The sequence below is a fragment of the Pongo abelii genome, chromosome 15 (assembly GCF_028885655.2).
Source record: "Pongo abelii isolate AG06213 chromosome 15, NHGRI_mPonAbe1-v2.0_pri, whole genome shotgun sequence".
In the NCBI taxonomy this organism is placed as follows: Eukaryota; Metazoa; Chordata; class Mammalia; order Primates; family Hominidae; genus Pongo; species Pongo abelii.
Genome location: NC_072000.2, coordinates 69935372 through 69954379, shown reverse-complemented (window position 1 = coordinate 69954379; position 19008 = coordinate 69935372). Strand labels below are relative to the sequence as shown.

Sequence of the window (19008 nt, the reverse complement as noted above, 5' to 3'; positions counted from 1 at the left end):
TCCAAACACTTCCTGGAGCCAACCTTTTTTTCCATTTCCACAATTAGAGATTATAGCACTTCACCCAGAAATCCTTCTCTAACCCCAGAAGAAATCAGGTCCCCATTTATACTCGAATAGCCCCTGTACTTTTATAGAATTGGCCATGGCTTGTAACAACATATTTTTGATAGTATTTAATTAATGTCCCTCTCTTCCATTGCACTATAAACTCCCCTGTGGGAGTTTACATTCTGGTCGTTTACAATAGTATTTGTAAATACATAGTTACAAATACTATCGGGTCATTCTCAATAAATGCCATTGGGTGAATGAATAGAGCTATTTTTTTCCCTCTGTTTCTTTTGCCCTTGCCCCCAGCTATAATGTAAGTTTCCCGAAGGATGGTGCTGTGTGTTGCTACTGCTTGCATCTGTGTCCCCAGCCCCTGTGCTTAGCACAAAACCAGGAGCACACTAGGTGCTCAGGAAATAAGGACTTATTGATCGCTGTGTCCCTGTCAATCATTCAGATGTTGAGTTTGTTTGGGGAAAGGCAAGTCCTCACTCCCAAGTGACCAGGCAGGCATCAGCCAGGCCCTACCAACCCCAGCTACCCAACAATCAGGAACGTCAGCATTTCCTCAGTGGCCCACCAAGCTGGCTCCTTCCTCTGCCTCCTGATAGGGCAGTAATTAGAAACAGCAGTCATCACCATGTCGCATTCCCCGGAGCACCCTGCTGCAAGCACGGAACACATGTAGCTGTGAGACCACCTGCCAGGAAGAGAATAGAAGAGTCATTTGCTGAACATGCAGGGGTGAGGGCTAAGGGGACGAGCTGCTGCATAGCAAATAGCTGCCCCCTCTTCCCCAAAGCCCTAAATAATTTCTCCACTTAAAAAAAAAGGAAAAAAAATACACAATTAATTTTTCATGTAGATCATCCCACTCGGAAGCTTAGGAAGGGCTGTGCATACTAACAGCCTGAAATGCCACACAGTTGGCCTGGCTTAGACAAAACCAAGGAGGGAAAGAATGGAGAAAAAGCCCAGTGGCCCTGGCCTGTGGCCCTCATTGAGGGCACTGACAGAGTGGAGGGTCTCTGCTGATTCTCTCTTGTCCTTAAGGGCCTGCTTCAGGCCACGTGGGGTCACCTTCACTGCCACGTTTACTATAATGACACTGGGAGGTAGGATTCATTGTCTTCATTTTATAGATAAGGAAACTGAGGCAAGGGGAAGTTAGGCTCCTCGGCCAAGGTCACCCAGCCTATGGGAGGCAAAATCAGGATTCCATGTCCAGCGCTCAGCCCCTCTGCACACCCGCGCACAGCACTGTTTCCCAGCAGGCATTTAGGCAGACGCTGGGTGACCATCTGTCTGCGACAGAGGCAGGCTCTTCCTTTCCGGGAGGGAGGATGGGCTCCAGCAGAGTTGCCCAGTCCAGATTTTCCTGCACACGTGTTAACTGTTTATCTCCCTGCCTTCGCCCCAGAGTGAGGAAGGCAGGAAAGGTGCAGAGGGGAAGAGGGGAAGAGGGCTCCACATTCCTCACGGCTCCTCACTCCTCCAGCACTGCCACAGCGAGGGGGCTCAAAACATCAACCCTGGCCAGACTCCCCGGGCCTGCATCCTCTCAGTCACCCACCTGGCTGTGTGACCGTGGGCACATGGCTTAACAGCTCTACATTGTTGCCTAGGGCTGCCATCCCAAAGTACCAGAGACCGGGTGGCTGGAAACAAAAGAAAAGTAATCTTTCACAGTTCTGGAGGCCAGAAGCCCGACATGAGAGTGGCGTCGGTGTTGTTTCCTTCTGAGGGCTCTGAGAGAAGCTGCCCTAGGCTCTCCCCTGGCTTCTGGAGGCTGCCAGCCATCTTTGGTGTTCTTGACTTGTAGCTGCCTCACCCAGCCTCGACCTCTGTCCACATGGCATTCTCCATGTCTCTCTCTCTCCTGTTCTCATGAGGACATCAATCACAATAGGTTATGAACCCAACTCTACTGTGACCTCATTTCCACTAATTATGTCTGCAATAACACTTTATCCAGATAAGGTCACATTCTGAGGTACTGGGGGGTTAGGACATCAACGTATCTTTTCCAGGGGACACAATTCGACCCATATCTATCTCTGTGCCTCTCTTTGGCATAAAGGAAGAGAATAATAGTACATACAGTCATGCATTGCTTAAAAACAGGCTTCTGATCTGAGCAATGTGTCATTAGGTGATTTTGTTGTTGTGCAAACATCACTGAGTGTACTTACACAAACCGAGATGGCATAGTCTACTACACACCTAGGCTATACGGTGTAGCTTATTGCTCCTAGGCTAGAAACCTACACAGCATGTTACTGTCTTGAATGCTGAGGGCAATTGTAACACAATAGTATTTGTCTATCTAAACATAGCTAAAGACAGAAAGGGCGCAGTAAAAATGTGGTATTATAATCTTACAGGACCACTGTCATATATGCAGTCTGTCATTGACTGAAACGTTGCTGTGTAGCACATGGCTGTACTTCATAGGGTGTTTATGAGGATTGAATAATTTAGTACATGGAGAGGGCTTAGAACAGTGCCTGGTGTAGAGTAAGAGCCCGATAAATTTGTAGGTGATTAATAATGCTGTCATTATAACTGTCTGCAGAAGAGAGGGAATCGTCCCTTTTTTTTAAAACACTCGCTGAAGAGACTCTATTTTCTTATAGAAACAAATGACTAGGCCTGATGTGGTGGCTCACACCTGTAATCTGAGCACTTCCGGAGGCCAAGGCAAGTGGATTACCCGAGGCCAGGAGACCAGTCTGGGCAACAGGGAGCAACCCTGTCTCTACTAAAAATACAAAAATTAGCCGGGTGTGGTGGCGGGCGCCTGTAATCTCAGCTACTCAGGATGCTGAGGCAGGAGAATCGCTTGAACCCAGGAGGCAGAGGTTGCAGTGAGCCGAGATCATCCCACTTCACTCCAGCCTGGGAAACAGGGAGAGACTCCATCTCAAAAGAGAAAAAGAAAAGAAACAAGTGAATAGATGTTTAGATATTCACTAGCTAGGACTCTTGGTTGAATATAGCAGAAATCTACTCAGGCCAGCATTGGCAGAAAGAGCAAGTTGGTGCTATAGACTGAATGTTTGTGTCCCCTCAAAATCCATATTTTGAAACCTCACCCCCAAGGTGATGGTATTTGGAGGTGGGGACTTTGGAGCGATTAGATTATGAGGGTGGAGCCCGAATGAGTGATACTGGTGATATAGTTAGGAACTCAGAGAGTTTGTTTTTCCTTCTGCCATGTGAGGACACAGCAAGAAGACAGCCATCTATGAACGAGGATGTTCATAGGTGGATGCCTCAGGGCAACTAGGATGCCCTCACAGACACCACATCTGCTGGTGCCTTGATCTTGGACTTCCCAGCCTCTAGGACTGTGAGAAATAAATTCCCATTGCTTAAAAGCCACCCAGTCTATGGTATTCTGTTACAGCAGCCTGAATGGACTGAGACAGTGAGTAAAATGGAGGAACAAAAGCAGGAATTCCAAGAAGGCTTGAAAACCAATATCTGGATGGCTGTGGGGAATTCAGGAAGCCTCATTCTCTATGTTGTTTCTCTGCACACCCACTTTGCTCTTCAGCCTAACAGGACATAAATCCTCCTTACCTGTGTGATTTGGGGCAAATCAACCTTTTTATACCTCAGTTTCCTTATCTGTGAATGGGGATGAGAATAGAGTTGCTGTGAGGGTAAATGAGTTAATACATATAAAGTGTGTAGCATGGCATAGAAGAAGACAGTATGACAGTGCTAGGTTTTAGTATTAGTCTCCCTGCGTAGCTTCTCCTGCTATTCTGTCCACAAGGTAGAAGACACAGCTGCTGACTACTCCAGAGTTTTCCCAAATCCTGTCTTCCAGAGAGCTACCTGGGGTGTGGCTGAACCTCTTCTTGGTGACTGCAAGTTGCTGGAGAAGCATCTTCTGGCCAGCCTGGGTGGGGAGGCTACCCTTGTGGCCATGTGGATAGAGGAGGAGGCCTGGGAAAGAGGCCTGAGAGGCAGCCTGACTCACGCCCAAGGCCATCGCATCCTGTTCTAGATTCTTTTCTTCTGCTGGAAAGGTCTCTATAAGCACTAGATGTAAGTTTGCTGCCTAGACTTTCAATGTAAGCCAGATCACATCCTTCCCCATTTTCAGTGGTTTCCCATGACACCTAGAGTAAGATCCACATGTGTTAGCTTTGTTTACAAGTCCCACCCAGATCCAGCCCCTGCCTGCTCCTCAGACCCTCCCCAGGCCTCTCACCCCTGCTGACATGCTGGCTTGCTTTCTGCTTCTTAAGCATGGCAGGCTTGTGGCCTTCTCAGGACCTTTGCATGTGTCATTCCTGCTGCCCATAAAAAGTCTTCCCCCAAGATTTCCACACGGCCAAATCCTTAGATCTATTTAGAGCTCTGCTCAAATGCCACTCACCTCCCAAGAGAGACCTTCCCTGACCTCCTTATCCAACAGCTGCCCTGATCCCCACCTCCCGTCAATCTCAGTCCCATCACATAATTTTCTTTCTTCCAAGCAGTGATCACCCTCTGATTTTATCTTGTCTGTCTCTGGGCTTACTTGTTTACTTTCCGTCTACCTCGCCTCCATAGAACATCAGCCTCTTGATAGTAATGACCTTGTTGCTCGTTTACCCTGATGTCCCCTGTGTCCAGTGCAAAGCCTGATAGATCATATATACTAACTTTTTATTTATTCATGGAATGAACACATCCATGAATAAATACATTCTGAACCTAGTAACATGTGAGGGATAGGGTCAGAAATTTCTCCGTGTGTTGCCATTAGGGAGCCATTCCAATCTTGCACCACCCACCCTAGCAGGCCAACATGACATCTTTAGGCTCTGCACTGCTGGCTTCTCAGACCCCCCCATATTATGCAAGGTATATGAACTGTCCTTTAAAAATTCATACCAGGCTTTTTTCCCATTGCCCTGGATTTACTTGATTTATCCAATTGCCAGTAGTAGAGTTCTTCAGTTATGATTTTTAGACATCACTAATAGCACTTATTGAAAATCAAAGCCAAGCTAACTATTTTCCCCCTTTAGTCCTCTGCAACCATAGAAGTTCTCCAATCCCACGGTTTGTCTGATTTTATTATCACCCAAGGATGCAAGGTGATTTATTTGTTTACATAGGTTCAGATTATTCAAATATTCTTTTATCTACTCTGTAATAATCATTCTTTTCCTATTGCCTTAATTGTATCTTACTAGACATCTTGGTTTTGTTTTATGCCCTGTGGCCTTAGGATATACTGATGTGCTTAAACATTCTCACACATACTTTAATACATTGTAGTCACTTAAACTCATTGTAACTTGTCTTCGAGCTAAGAAAGCATCATGGATTGCTCTCTTGGGAAGAAACACTAAACCAAGTGATCTTTTCCTTCATTCTAACGTGAACACACCCAGGTTTTGGAACACTCTTGCCCTGCTGTCCTCCACATGCTGGGCATATCCCAGCACCTTCAAGAGAAAGAGAAGAGAAAGTAGAAAGCCCCTCAACTATCAAAAGAGGTTCTCAGTAGCATAGCGGCCAGAAGTGTCCAGGTACCAAAAAATACCTCAGAAAGGGTTTTATAAAATCTTTTGACTACAAAGATGAATTAGTCTCTGGTTCTCACAGCATGCAAAAAAGAGAAGCAGTCTAAGTAATGACACCTGTCCCAGTTGGACTCCAGCTTGCTTTCCTTCGCTGCTTCTTGGAGTCTGAATTCCGTGTTTGATTAGCCAATGTTTCCTCTCTGTGACCCACAGGTTTCTGCGTAATCATCTGCAAAGTTAGAGAATTGAGCTGAGGTTGGATTGCAGGCAACCCCACTAAAGTCTTGGAGGTCTCCGGTGTCCTCTGTCCAGATCCCCTTGTGGCTCATCAGAAGCTCTCCTGTCCCTGTGAGTTCCTCTTCAGTCCCGGCACCTCTCTACAGCTGAAGGGCATGGCTATGGGGCCCTTGGCCCAGAAACTCATCAGAATGGAGTCACATCCCTGAATTACATGTGGAATGGATGGGGCCCAGAGTAATTGCCTCATTTCATCAGAGAAGACCTGAAATTAATTCCTCTCTTTAATGAATTACCCAGGGAACTTCCCTTTTCCAATTTTCCTTCTGGTTTTAGGTTTTCTTTCGTTTCCTTTCCTTCATTGTTCCCCCAATCCCTCCTGGGGCTGGAGCTCATAAAATTGTTTCTTTTCCTGCTGAACCCTCACGGTTTATGGTCATTGGCACTGGAGCTTCCCTGTGGCTCCCCAATCATTTCCTTGCTAATAGGAAGCAGCAGGTTTAGAGTGGTTGCCTTGTCTTCTTTCCAAGCCATAACATTTTCTTTCTTCCTTGTGATTTAAGAACTTCTAGGACGCTCCATGGGTCCCCCAGCAGCCAACAGTAGTTAAACTCCTACGAGTGTCCTGCCACTAGATTCTGTGTTTATGGTGGCCTGTGTGACCACAGCAGCCAAGCCATCATCAGCTGGTGGGTGAAATTTTCAGAACATTTAAAAATGCCTAGCTCCTACTACACACCAATGAGGTGTTGATTAATATGGCTAACTTTAACATAGTCGATGAAGGCCATAAAAGCCACCCGCAGTTCTGTGTGGCTGACCTAAGGCCCCCTCGCAAAGCCCAAAGACAGACCATTTGGCTGTACTAAAAGTACTGCAGGAGGAGGAAACAGAAGTTTTATGCTCTCTGTCCTCGTGCCTCATGGAGAAGACTCCCCTTGCTCCACTCCCCCCACCCACTACTCCACCTGCCCCACACACCCCATTGATATACATTAGCAATTGTGTCTAACCAAAGAGGAACATAGACATGGATGCAGTAGTTTACTTGAAGACTTCCCTCCTCCAAGGAATGCAAGGCCTTTTCCAAAATGGCCATTTCCTGATACAGGAGAATTGCTTATAAAAATGGAAAAACCAAGACACAGATAGAAGATAGCCCAAGGTCACATTTGAGAGTCAGGAGTAGAATGAGTGTGGCCCTTGGTCTTTTTCCAGAGTTGCGTTGTATGCAGCACTGTGGACAGTGATGTTCTCAGAGCAGCTGCTGCAGGGCAGGCAGTAGTTTGAGCAGTCAGTGCAAGCTGCTGGCCTGGGAATCTTTGTGGCTTTTAATTTTCTCAGGATTCTTGGGGCTGACAGGACCTTTTCCCAGTCCAGGTCCACACAGTCAGTTTCCAAGAATTAGTCACAGACTCCTATGTGTAGACTGAACTGCCAAGTCACCACCTAGCCTTGGCTCACAACACTGAAATCATAATTACACTGACACAGGTTACCATAGGGGGCCCAAACTAGGACACTTGACATTTACAGATAGGAAGAGCATGACTGCTTATGTAAATTACATCATAAAATAGAAAGGAATTTAATTATTTTCTATTGATTTGGCAGCAAAACAAAATGGCTTTTAACAAAATATTTAACAAGGATTTTTTTCATGTTGAGTCTTAAGAGATTTATGTTCTGGAGCAGCTATCCATTCATAAACAGTTAAAAGGCAACATACACAAATACAACCTAATACTTATCATTAAATTGAGTTAAGTGTTGATTTTTAAAATTTCCTTTTTAGTGTGTGTAAGCAATGTGTAGTGGTGTGTGGAAAATGGCTTCTGTGCGCCTTTTGTTGAAACTTGGCGTCACAGTTGCATAATGAATGGTGTGAGGTGAAAGTGGCTTAGTGTAGTGGTGTGAATCCAGGCTTTGGAGTCAGTCCAGCTTCCTGGGATCAAATCCCAATTCTGCCACTTGTTAGTTATGAGACGCTGGGTGGTAATGCGGCCTTTCCGAACCTTGGTTTTTCATATGTAAAATGGCAATGATCACCCTCTACTCTATAAAGTGGAGGATTAAGTAAGTTAATTTATATGAGTATCTTAGTTCCATACCTGCTACATAAATAAGCACTTGAGGAACAGTAATAATTATTATGAAGAGGAATGTTATAAATTTCAAACATGCCCATGTGAACCATGACAGGGCTGGAGAGTGGGAGCAGGGAGACTCTAGAGGGAAAGATCATCAGCTATGCTTCGCTTCCACCATTGGAAAAGGGAATATTTCACCTAGGAAAGGCAGGAGATGAAAGATAAAGATGGCTATTAAGTTAGAAGAAGGAGCCATTCAGTAGAGTTAGAGAGACAGGCTGCTGAATTCTTTGAAAGACACAACCATAGACCTATGGAGAAGACTCTAATCGTGTAAAAGTGAGAGAGAGAAAGAGAGTAGAAGTTGTTGCTCAGACCACTCCAGCTTTTTACTGGTGCCCTAATATTTGTGTTCTAGAGTATACTGTGTCCACTGGGGGACACTAAACAGCCCTGGGCACCATGGTTGGTATTTTGAATAAGCCATAACTGAGCTGGCATCTTAGCTTAAGCAAACATTCTGGTGGAGGACTATAATCAGAGGTAAAGGCCTCAAGTAAAAAGCAGAAAGAAATGTGCAAAATGAGTTTAAATGGGGGGAAAAAACTAAAGGAAACCTGAAATCAAATATAAAGCCAGAAAGGGAAAAAGAAAATTGATTTTATGATAGATCCAAGATTTTTTAAATCTCCTCTGCTAAGAGGGACCCAGACTTCAACCCTCCTACTCACTAAGCAATAGCAGCCCAGATTATGCGTCCATCTTGAATGACTCAAGAATAACACCTGATCTGACCCACGTACCATCAAGGGGGCTCTGCCAGAATGAGGGCCAAAGCGACCCTTTTGAGGAGAAGCTTTGATACTGGGGATATGAAACCCAAAGGTGGAGTTGAAGCATTGCTAAGCATCAATGGATTCTGGGAATTGCTTACCCCAGGGCCTCCGAATGCTTTGGAATCAGGTAGATATCTTGGTTAGACAGTTCTCAGACCAGAGTCTCACCATTTGGCTTCAAAAATGCAAATCTTCATGCTGGCCCAGGGTTGGCACTATTTGAAATTAAATCAGAAAATGTCAGCTCAGAGTATGGATCACTGTTTTTCAGGCAACTGAGGAACAGAATGTCCAGGTCATGCATGTTCTGCCCATTAGATCCTGAAAATGGCCAGGGCATTTCTCAGCCTCAACAGTTTCACAGGGCATATGTGGAGGACCGATGCTCATGGATCTCCTTTCTGAACCCCTTTAGGATGGTAGAATATTAGGTATTTACAAGGTCCAGCTTTGTGAAGACCAAAAAACCGGTCCAAGAGATAAGGAAACAGCTGAAGAGGTTGATGGTCTATATGTCGATCAAGCTGAAGTCAAGGTCATCTTGACTGAGGCAAAGCCCCCTGTTCCTCTGCCTAAAAAAGCCCATGGGCTCTCCTGGGGCATGGGAATGGCCTAGACGATTCCTGAGACAAGTCGGTCCTGGTCCTTAAGGACAACCACACTGTTAGGCTCAGCAAAAGAACATGCCTTCTTGGAAGAAGCGAAGCCCAGGAACCAAGTCTGCCACATAGAATACTGGAAGACTCCACTATGTTTTAATTTTTCCATCTACACAATGAGGATAATAACGACACCCACCTCGGAGGAGTAATTCAAGGATTCAATGAAATGAGTATATCTACAGTGCTTAGAACAGTGTCTAGCACATTCAATTAATATCAACAAATAAATCTCAATAAATAGCACTCAATAAATGTCAGTGATGAGGACAATGAAGAAGGGGAGGAGGAGGAGGAAGGATATGTCATTCAATGTCAACTAAAGCCTAATCCTTCAAAAGAACAGTCTTTTCGCATTTAGTAAGAGAAAAAAATGTTTTCTCCAAGGGAAACTGATGAGAATATATATATTTTTTCCCTGTGTGCAAGATTCTCAAGGTTAAGTTTTAATCTTCAGTTGCCACTATGTTAACTCTTGTGTTTAGAATATTTTCTTTTTCTCTCCTTGGTCCTGATCTTCTATTTTATTGATCTTGTCTTTTATGACCTTGGTTGTAAGCTGCCTGAAATTCCTGTTGGAAAAAGTGGGATATAAACAATAAAATAAAAATAAAGAGAAGACACTCCATAAAAGTTTGCTGAATTTATTGAATTGTCAAATCTTTACACATAAACCAGACTGCTTCTGAAAAACGAGTAAGCACAAGAGAGAGCAATAACAGAAAAACATTCTCCTTATTTTCTTGTTTATGTATCAAAATTCTACCTAGGAGAGCAATCCCATTTCTCTTACTTCCTGGAGCCATAATGCAAATCCCCTTTTCCTTGTATGAGGATCTGAGGACCTGCGTGAGGGCAGCTGCCTCAAGAGGCTGATAGTCCAAGTTACACGCCATCTGTTCATCCTCTGCCTCGAGGCATGTGCCATTTCTTGTTGGAGTGGACAACTTCAACTGCTGATTCAAGCCCTCTCTTTTATCATCCTTCCACCACTGCTTTGCCCTGACTCACAGAGGAAAAAAGAAAGAAAGAAAAGCACACCTGCATCCTCAAGGATCACAGATCCCATTTGAAGCCATTCTTGAGGTTGCTATGGTGATGGACAATTTTAACCATCAGGGTGCAGGAGCCACTGGTACTGAGGAAATTGTTGGGTTACAGAGTTACAGATGGATGGGTGCAGAGAGAGCCCCAGAGTGCCTCCCAGTTTAAGAAAATGACTGGCTTGTCCAGCTCACTCTCCATACTCCAGCGAAGTCTTTCTGATGGAAAGGCAGCCACTTCACACACAGATTAATCACTATCTGGCCCTTCTCACACTCCTGGTGTGCTCTTGTGGAGTTCTTTTTCCATTACACTCTAATGGGCTCTACAACAAAGTGCTGAAAGAGTAAGCAATTTGCTCTGAGGGCTCCAAGTCCAGATGACGCTAAGAGAAGCCCAATTTCTCCTCTGACGAATACTTGGGAAATGGCCTTTCCCTCTGTGCCCCTAAACCTATAAGCTTCTGAGCTTGGTTTATGCCAGGACTGGCTTCCAGCAATTTGGGAGTGACAATAATGTATTTTAGGCTGATGTAGTCCCAAGTCTGATGGCACTCTGACGGCATCCTCCTCCAAAGCTTTTTCTCGCTCAGCCTTCTTTGCACACTCCTGTCCCCTACATAACTGGGCACTTCTCTCATTTTGCAAAAGGTTAAGCCTATTGGAGAAAATGCGCAGGGTCTAAAAACCGAGCTGTTTGTGCTGACTAAAGTGAACTGGCAAGGAGAACAATGCCCCACAGCCGATGGTCAGCAGAGGATGTCTCAGACCCAAGGCTGTGGACCCTGGTGGAGACTGAAGGTGGGTGGAGACTGAAGGTGGGTGGAGACAGTACACATTCCCAGCCCCATTTTTGACAAGCTCTCCTACAAAGTGGGGAAGGCAAAATTCTTGTTTTCCCAGTCTCCCCTGTTTTTAGGAATGGCCAGATGACACCATCTTGCCAATGATGCCTGCTGGGGCCTCCAGGCAGGTTTTTGTTTTTCCCAATACAAAAGTACTACTCTTTTGTTCCTCTGCCTTCTTTTTTCCTTGAATTAAGACATGATAGCTGGAGCTCCAGCAGCAGTCATGTGGCAACCCTGAGAGAAATGCCAAGGTCCCTAGGGCCTCAGCCCTGGTATCATTTAACCTCTGAACAAAGACTGGCAATGGCCTATCTTGAGACATCTTGTTTGAGAGAAAAATGATTCCTATTTATTTAGACCATTTTTGTTAGATTTCCTTTTACTAGCAGCTCAGTGTTTTCCTCATTGATACAGGTCTTCTCGTTTCCATATTCTGACTCTTTCTCAAAATGTAGAGGTGTAGGAAGAAGCAGACACCAAAACCAAGGAAGGGACACTTCTTGGAGATTTTACACTGTCAAGTTATCCGATTTAAATAATTTGGCAGTTCCCAGTGGTCTTCCATGCACCATTTCTACTAGTTCTAAAAGTTGGCCAAACAGATATGTGAAAAAATGCCCAACACTTCTAATTATCAGAGAAATGCAAAGTAAAACCACAGTAAGATTTCATCTCACACCTGTTGGATTGGCTACTATCAAAAAGATAAAACATAACAAGTATGGGCGAGGATGTGGAGAAAAAGGAACTCTTGTGCACTGTTGGTGGGATTGTAAATTAGCACAGCTATTATGGAAAATGGACTGGAGGTTCCTCAAAAAACTACAAATAAAATTACCGTAGGATCTAGCAATCCCACTTTTGAGTATATATTCCAAGAAATTAAAATTAGCACGTCAAAGAGATGTTTGCATTCACATTCACTGCAGCGTTATCCACAATAGCCAAGAAATAGAAACAACCAAAGTGTCCATCAATGGATAAATAGATTTTTTTAAGTGGTATTTATACATGATGAAATATTCTTCCATTTTTAAAAAGCAGGACATTCTGTCATTTGCAACAACATGAATGAACTTAGAGGAGGACATTATGCTAAACAAAATAAGCCAGGCACAGAGAAACAAATACCACATGATCTCACTTAAATGTGGAATCTAAAAGAGTCAAACCCATAGAAGTAAAGAAAACAATGGTTAATAGAGGCTGGGGCAGGGGTAGATGAGGCAAGGGGAGATCATCGGTCAAAGGGTATTAAGTTTCCATTAGGAAGAATAAGTTCTGGTGATCTCTTATACAACATGATAACTAAAGTTAATAATAATTTATATCTCAAAATAGCTAAAGAACAGCCAGGCATGATGGCTAATGCCTGTAATCCCAGTATTTTGGGAGGCCAAGGTGGGAGGATTGCTTGAGCCCACGAGTTTGAGAACAGCCTGGGCAACACAGTGAGACCCTCTCTCTACAAAAAAATTTTTAAAGAGCTGGGTCTGGTGGCACACACCTATAATCCTAGCCACTTGGGAGGCTGAGGTGGGAGGGTCACTTGAGCCCCGGAGTTCAAGGCTGCAGTGAACCATGATTGCACCACTGCACTCCACCCTGGGTGACAGAGTGAGATGCTGTTTCAAATAATAATAATAATAATAACTAAAAGAGAGTATTTCAAATGTTTTCACCACAAAGAAGTGATAAATATTTTAAGAGATGGATACGTTAATTACCCTAATTTGATCATTCCACAGTGTATACATGTATCAAAAATCATACTGAATCTCATAAAATATATGCAATTATTATCTATCAATTGAAAATAAAACTGAAAAAAATAAAATAAAATAGAAGTGGCCCGGGTCAGGGTTTTCTTAGAGCTTCAGAAATTCTTCTGTATGCTATGACAAATGCAGAAATATTCCTATTTCTTCTGAGCAAACCATTTTGAAACAGAGGAAGGGAAAAGATAGCACAATAGAATTATAAAGTAACTTAGCCCTGTAATTTTCTGCAGGCATAGATGAAAGCCCCCTTCAATAAGCAAAATTTTTAAATGCCTCAAATGAGAGCACAATAATAAAGAGAGAAATGGGACCCTGATTTCCTTTTTCCTTTTCATATGACAAGCCTCAATCCCAGCAACTCAATCTGCTGTCCCTTTAAGAAATTTTCCCCTAATGCTAAATGGCGAGTTAATGGGTGCAGCACACCAGCATGGCACATGTATACATATGTAACTAACCTGCACATTGTGCACATGTACCCTAAAACTTAAAGTATAATAATAATAAAAAAATAAAAATAAAAAATAAAAAAAATAAAGAAATTTTCCCCAAAGAAGAAAACTGGAGATGGCATAAGGATAAGTCCAGCTCCTAAATATGGCAATGAACGATTTACAATACAAATTTTTCCAAATCATTTTCATTCAGTTTGTGCATGCTAGTGATGTTGGCAAATGTTCTGAACTCTCTGTTCCACCTCCTGGACCCCGTATCCACAGGTCATTCAAAAGTAGAGCCTGGCTGGGCACGGTGGCTCATGCCTGTAGTCCCAGCACTTTGGGAGGCTGAGGCAGGTGGATTACCTGAGGTCAGGAGTTCGAGACCAGTCTGGCCAACATGGTGAAACCCTGTCTCTACTAAAAATACAAAAATTAGCTGGGCATGGTGGTACATGCCTGTAATCCCAGATACTCAGGAGGCTGAGACATGAGAATCACTTGAACCCGGGAGGCCAAGGTTGCAGTGAGCCAAGATCGTGCCACTGCACTCCCGCCTAGGCAACAGAGTGAGACTCTGTCTCAAAAAAAGGAAAAACAAAAGTAGGGACCATTTCTTCCAAAGTGAGAAGAAAGCAGGGGACCCAAGCTCCTACTCTCCCCTCACATCAGGCCTCTACCAGGTCCTCAGATCATGTAAAATTAAGGTGAATAAAACTCCCATTCTCCAGGTTTATCATCATTTTCCTGTTTCTCCAAAAGTTCTTCTTCAGCTTTCTTCCAGGGCCTTTCTCTCTCAGAAGTCATATAGGTTTCTCAGGAGACTCCAATTTTTTTGTGGCTATTGTTGCCCTCTGTCTAATCCAAGGGTCTGAGAGAATTCTGAGAAGACAAAGAGCACCTGCCAGAATCTTCTTTGTCCTCGGACCTAGAGAAAAATCTTTTAATACATGATATCATACACATCCTTGTGCTCTAGACAAAGACTTGCTACCTTGGGACCGAAGAGCCAGAAAGCCTGAGAACTGTGGCCGCCAGGATGATCCTTCATAGGGGATCCCCGGGAACTGCTATGCAAGGACTTCACTTTGTGTTGCCTCTAGATAAAGGAAAAATCTAGCCCCAAATACACTTGGGAATTTGTCCTGTGACCTGTTCATAAAAGGAAAAGATAACTTTTCAAATTATTTAGTAAGATATATTAATCTATTCCTTCATTAACAAAACACATTGAATGACTGCTGTGTGCCAGGCACTAGCATACTAATGAACAAGATGCACCCTGCTCTCATGTAGTTTACAATATGATGCAAGACAGAGTAATAGAAACATCGTAATATGGGATGATAAGCACTAAGAAAGAGCATACAAGCTGCAAGGGTGCAGTGAATTAACCAAAGGAGGGACTCCAGATGTAAAGGCATCAGAGGGACTCAATGTCATCACTCCAAGCATAAAAAGAATTTTAAGAGTGTGTAACACATGTTTTTCCAAAGCAGCTGCACTCCTATGCTGCCTGACTCCTGGGTGTGGACTCAGGGGTCCACATCTTCATAGACTCCCAGAGGTAGATGGTTAGATTTCCCTCATTTGTCCTCAATCTCTTCATGTCCTTATTCAACAGAGAAACAGGGAAGGAAATAGGCTTACTGCCTAAGAGAATGCCCCAGTTTCCCTCTCTTCTTGCCAACTTCAGCTTCCTGTCCTTGGTTAATAGGTCATCCCTCCAAAATGAAAAGCTAAATTGATGTTGAAGAATGATTTTTTAAAAGGGTAAAATCATGACTCATTAAGATAAAAAACACACACATTAAAGAACTTATTTAACTTATTACTAATGCAGGAACCAGGGAGAAGGTACAATTAGTTCAAAGGAAAATGTAAAAAACAGACATAGAGACGTCAGGAATATTGAAATTTTCAAATGGAGGCAAAACTGGCTTTCCTCACATTTGAGAAATTAAGTAAATATCCACCTGATGGAATTTATTTGTATATCTGTAGACAAGAGTTATCTTGCATTGCTATCAGTTATCTACAACTTACAGAGTCTGATAGCATCTTGCAAGGGAAAGTAAAGTCTGATTTGTTGAGACCTTGCCGTGAAATTTGGCATAAAGCCTGTCTTTCAATGGGGAGGAAAGGTAAAAGAAGATTAAGTGAGGATAATGTTTGATGGACACGGCAAGATGAGGATGTTCAGGGAAGGGACATCTTGGGATATCTGTTGATGTTTTCTGTTTGAGTTGAAAGGTCTTCTCAGAAATTCCTGTAATAAACTGTATTGGTCATGCTTCTCCAGGGAAACAGAACCAGAGAGGGATTTCTTTTTAAGGAACTGTCTCATGCCATTGTGGAGGCTTGGAAGTCCATAATCTACACAGCAGGCTGGGAGGCTGGAAATTTTGGCAGGCGTTCATGTTAAAGCCTGGAGTCTGCATGCAGTCTGGAGGCATTTCTTTCTCTTCGGGACCTCAGTCCTTTTTTCTTTAGGCCTTCAATGAATGAGATGAGGCACAGCCACACTATGGAGAGTAATCTACTTTTCTCAAAATCTACTGATTGAAAAGTTAATCCCATCTAAAAAGTGCCTTCACTGCAACATCTAGACTGGTGTTTGACCCAACAACAAGGTACCATAACATAGCCACAGTGAAACTTAAAATTTATTATCACATAGACAATAAAGCTGTTTGCAGTTTTTATCTTCCTGAACATGAGTCCTCTGGAGCAGTAAGGTTATGCTAATAAAGACAATGGAATAGGAAAGTCATGCTAATATACACAGTTGGCTGTGTGCAAGTAGAAGGTTTCGGTTCTCAACTTTTTTTTACATTATAGCTTACGTATTGTCTATCATATCTTTATTATCATGGCATCTACATTGTTTGCATCCATGTTTACAGTCATTATTTAGATTAACTCTGTTTGATTTCATCCAGTCTTTTCTGTAATTTCAGTTGGCACATAGCATCTCTGCCCTTTCCCTCTGGGAGGCTCTCACAGCAAAGGCCTCATGTACCCATGATAAGGAGTTTGAACTTTTTCCAATAGGGATCTGTGGAAAACATCTTGGGTTGCTTTTGCCTGCAAGTAACACCAGAAGGCCCAAGTAAAAGTGGCTTACATGATAAGAACGTTGAATTTTCTTACGTAATAAAAAGTCCAGTGGTAGAAAGCTTCAGGAACTCATCAATATAGGGCTCTGGGTCACTGTCTCCCCATGACCACAGTATGGGAGTACAAGTCCAAGCATCACGGCTTAAGCACACAAAGCCCCAAACAAGGAAAAGGGATGTTCTTTTGATGTGTCTTTTATATGAAGAAGGGATATATTTCTCTGAAACCCTCAGAAGTCTTCCCCTCAGATCCAGTTGGTCAGAATCAGGTCATGTCCCCATGTCCTAGCTGTAAGGGAATCTGAGAGGGCACATATTTGGCACTTTCAGCATCTTTCATAGGGGACCAGCTCTACCAACAGAGCTGGATAGGTTAGCACTGGGGATTGCTGAGAACAAGCAACTAATAGTATATGCCACAGATGGGCTTTGAGCAGGACAATATATGGTGAGATCTGTACTTGTAAGACATCCCTGCTAGCAACATGGAAGAAGGACTGAAGGAGGCAATAAAGAGGTGACAGAGGGTAGATGGAAAGGCAGATTAAAAGTAGGTAAGGGGAGATGGTGCAGCATTAGTGGCCCCAGATAAGCAAAGTTCTCCATGCACCCAAGTAAGACACCCCTTGAAACTCACAAAAGTAGTAGAGGGATGCTTTCAGGAGCCATGGTGCTACATGAGCCAGTGACTTCTGGTTACTACAGTGCCTGGAATCCCTTCTCAGCCTGCCAGCTGAAGAGGTCTGGGAAAGTTAAGGCTATATCAGACATATTGGCATTCATTTCTCTTAAACTTCCAATGACAGTTAATACTGAGCTGCTTTATGTTGGAAACCTCAAAAAGGCTTTCTCAGGGCCAATTGATGTAAATGTTTAAACAGGTTTATAGAACTGGATTTCCAGAAAGCCTTTCAGCCTAACCTTTCAACAGCTGTCATATCTACAAGCTACCTAGAAAGATTTTTCAAAAGACTAAGACATTAATCTCTGCACTTTGAGAGTTTGTTTCTGGTTTGAGGAACAAGACTTAACACATGCAGACTGTACAAGATAATGTTCTGATTAGGGAAGTTGTGGTTGTAAGGGACTAAAGCCAAAACAAATAAAGGGTAGGAGATAGGAGATTGTAAAAATCCATGCCGGTCAAGGATAAGAAAGGAAATTTAGCAGAGCCTCATGATACCAGAAATTGCCAGGAGCTGAAGCCCTTCTTTCTGCCTCAGGGGAACATGGTCTTTTAGGCCCATATTTCTCTGTATGGATTCCACCCTCCTGCTTCTTCAAAAAGAACAAAAAAAAAACCCCAAAAAACAGAAAAACAGCCTTTTCTGCTTACTATTCCTGCGCAAGGCCCAATGTGACCACCCTGTACCTGGATCTATGTGACACCTACTTCCATCCAGCACTTAACAACCGACAAACCACAATTTCTGTGTCCCTGAGTTCAGCCAGGAACTAGGCCATGTTGTTGGCAGATAATCAACCTCTGAATGGGGATCCCCAGGGTCAGATGTTGCTCTCTGCTGCAATCAGCTATATTTGGGGTCTCAATCAGTGCGAGCAGAGAGTGGATACCAGATACACCTAGTCAAACAGCCAAGATCCAGTACATACACATACTGAAACGGATACCCAGACAGCCTAAGAAACTAAGGGTGGAGGGTCTGTGGAGTCAGAGAGGGCATACAAGGGCGTTTCCTAATTATGAGACTCTGAAGTGGACATATTACTCGTTTTTTTACATCATCTCTTTGTTTTGTATATGTTTTTCCAAGATGATGGAGTCAGATACCAAAAGTAGAAATGTAAAGAGCATGCAACTCTTCCCAGGCCACAGAGGAGGAGCAGCAGGTCACCGGGAACTGTGTTTCTCAGACCTTGTTTTCTGGGTGTCCTGAGGGCCCAAGTCCCCTCACCTCTCTGAACCTCATTCTCTCATCTAGAAACTGAGGGAAAGATGTAAAGGGGCTGAATTAAATCATTTCTAAGGTCCCTTCCAGCTGGGTCATTCTGTGATTGTGGCCTTTTTCCTTAAAGGAGGTGTTGTAAAAATAAGCAAGTGAGAAGCAAGTCTGATCCTAGAAAGCGGGCCTCATTACTTTCTGCTGTGGTACAATGTTGTCAGCATTAACCACCTCTTATTTTTAGAAAACAATGTGTGATAGAAGGAACCAAGATCTTAACTGTGAGGTATATTAAAAAAATAAAACAGGGCAGGCGTGGTGGCTCATACCTGTAATCTCAGCACTTTGGGAGGCCGAGGTAGGAGGATCACTTGGGGACCAGGAGCTCAAGACCACCCTGGGCAACAAAACCAAACCCTGTCTCTACAAAAAAAAAAAAAAAATTAAATTAGCAGGGAATGTGGCAGTG

The 19008-nt window shown here is 43.4% G+C and overlaps 1 long non-coding RNA gene across 2 annotated transcripts in view; it reads right to left on the bottom strand.

Moving 5' to 3' along the window:
• Positions 1-161: 161 nt before the first annotated feature.
• Positions 162-19008, bottom strand: part of LOC134760086 (uncharacterized) — a 44591-nt gene continuing 25744 nt past the window's right edge. The window contains exons 2-3 of one of the 2 annotated variants that reach the window (XR_010136987.1): positions 1628-18962; positions 162-754 (exon numbers count right to left, since the gene is read on the bottom strand). This is a non-coding gene — a long non-coding RNA (uncharacterized LOC134760086). Of the gene's footprint in view, positions 18963-19008 lie in introns of both variants that reach the window. The other variant, XR_010136986.1, reaches the window with a different exon arrangement.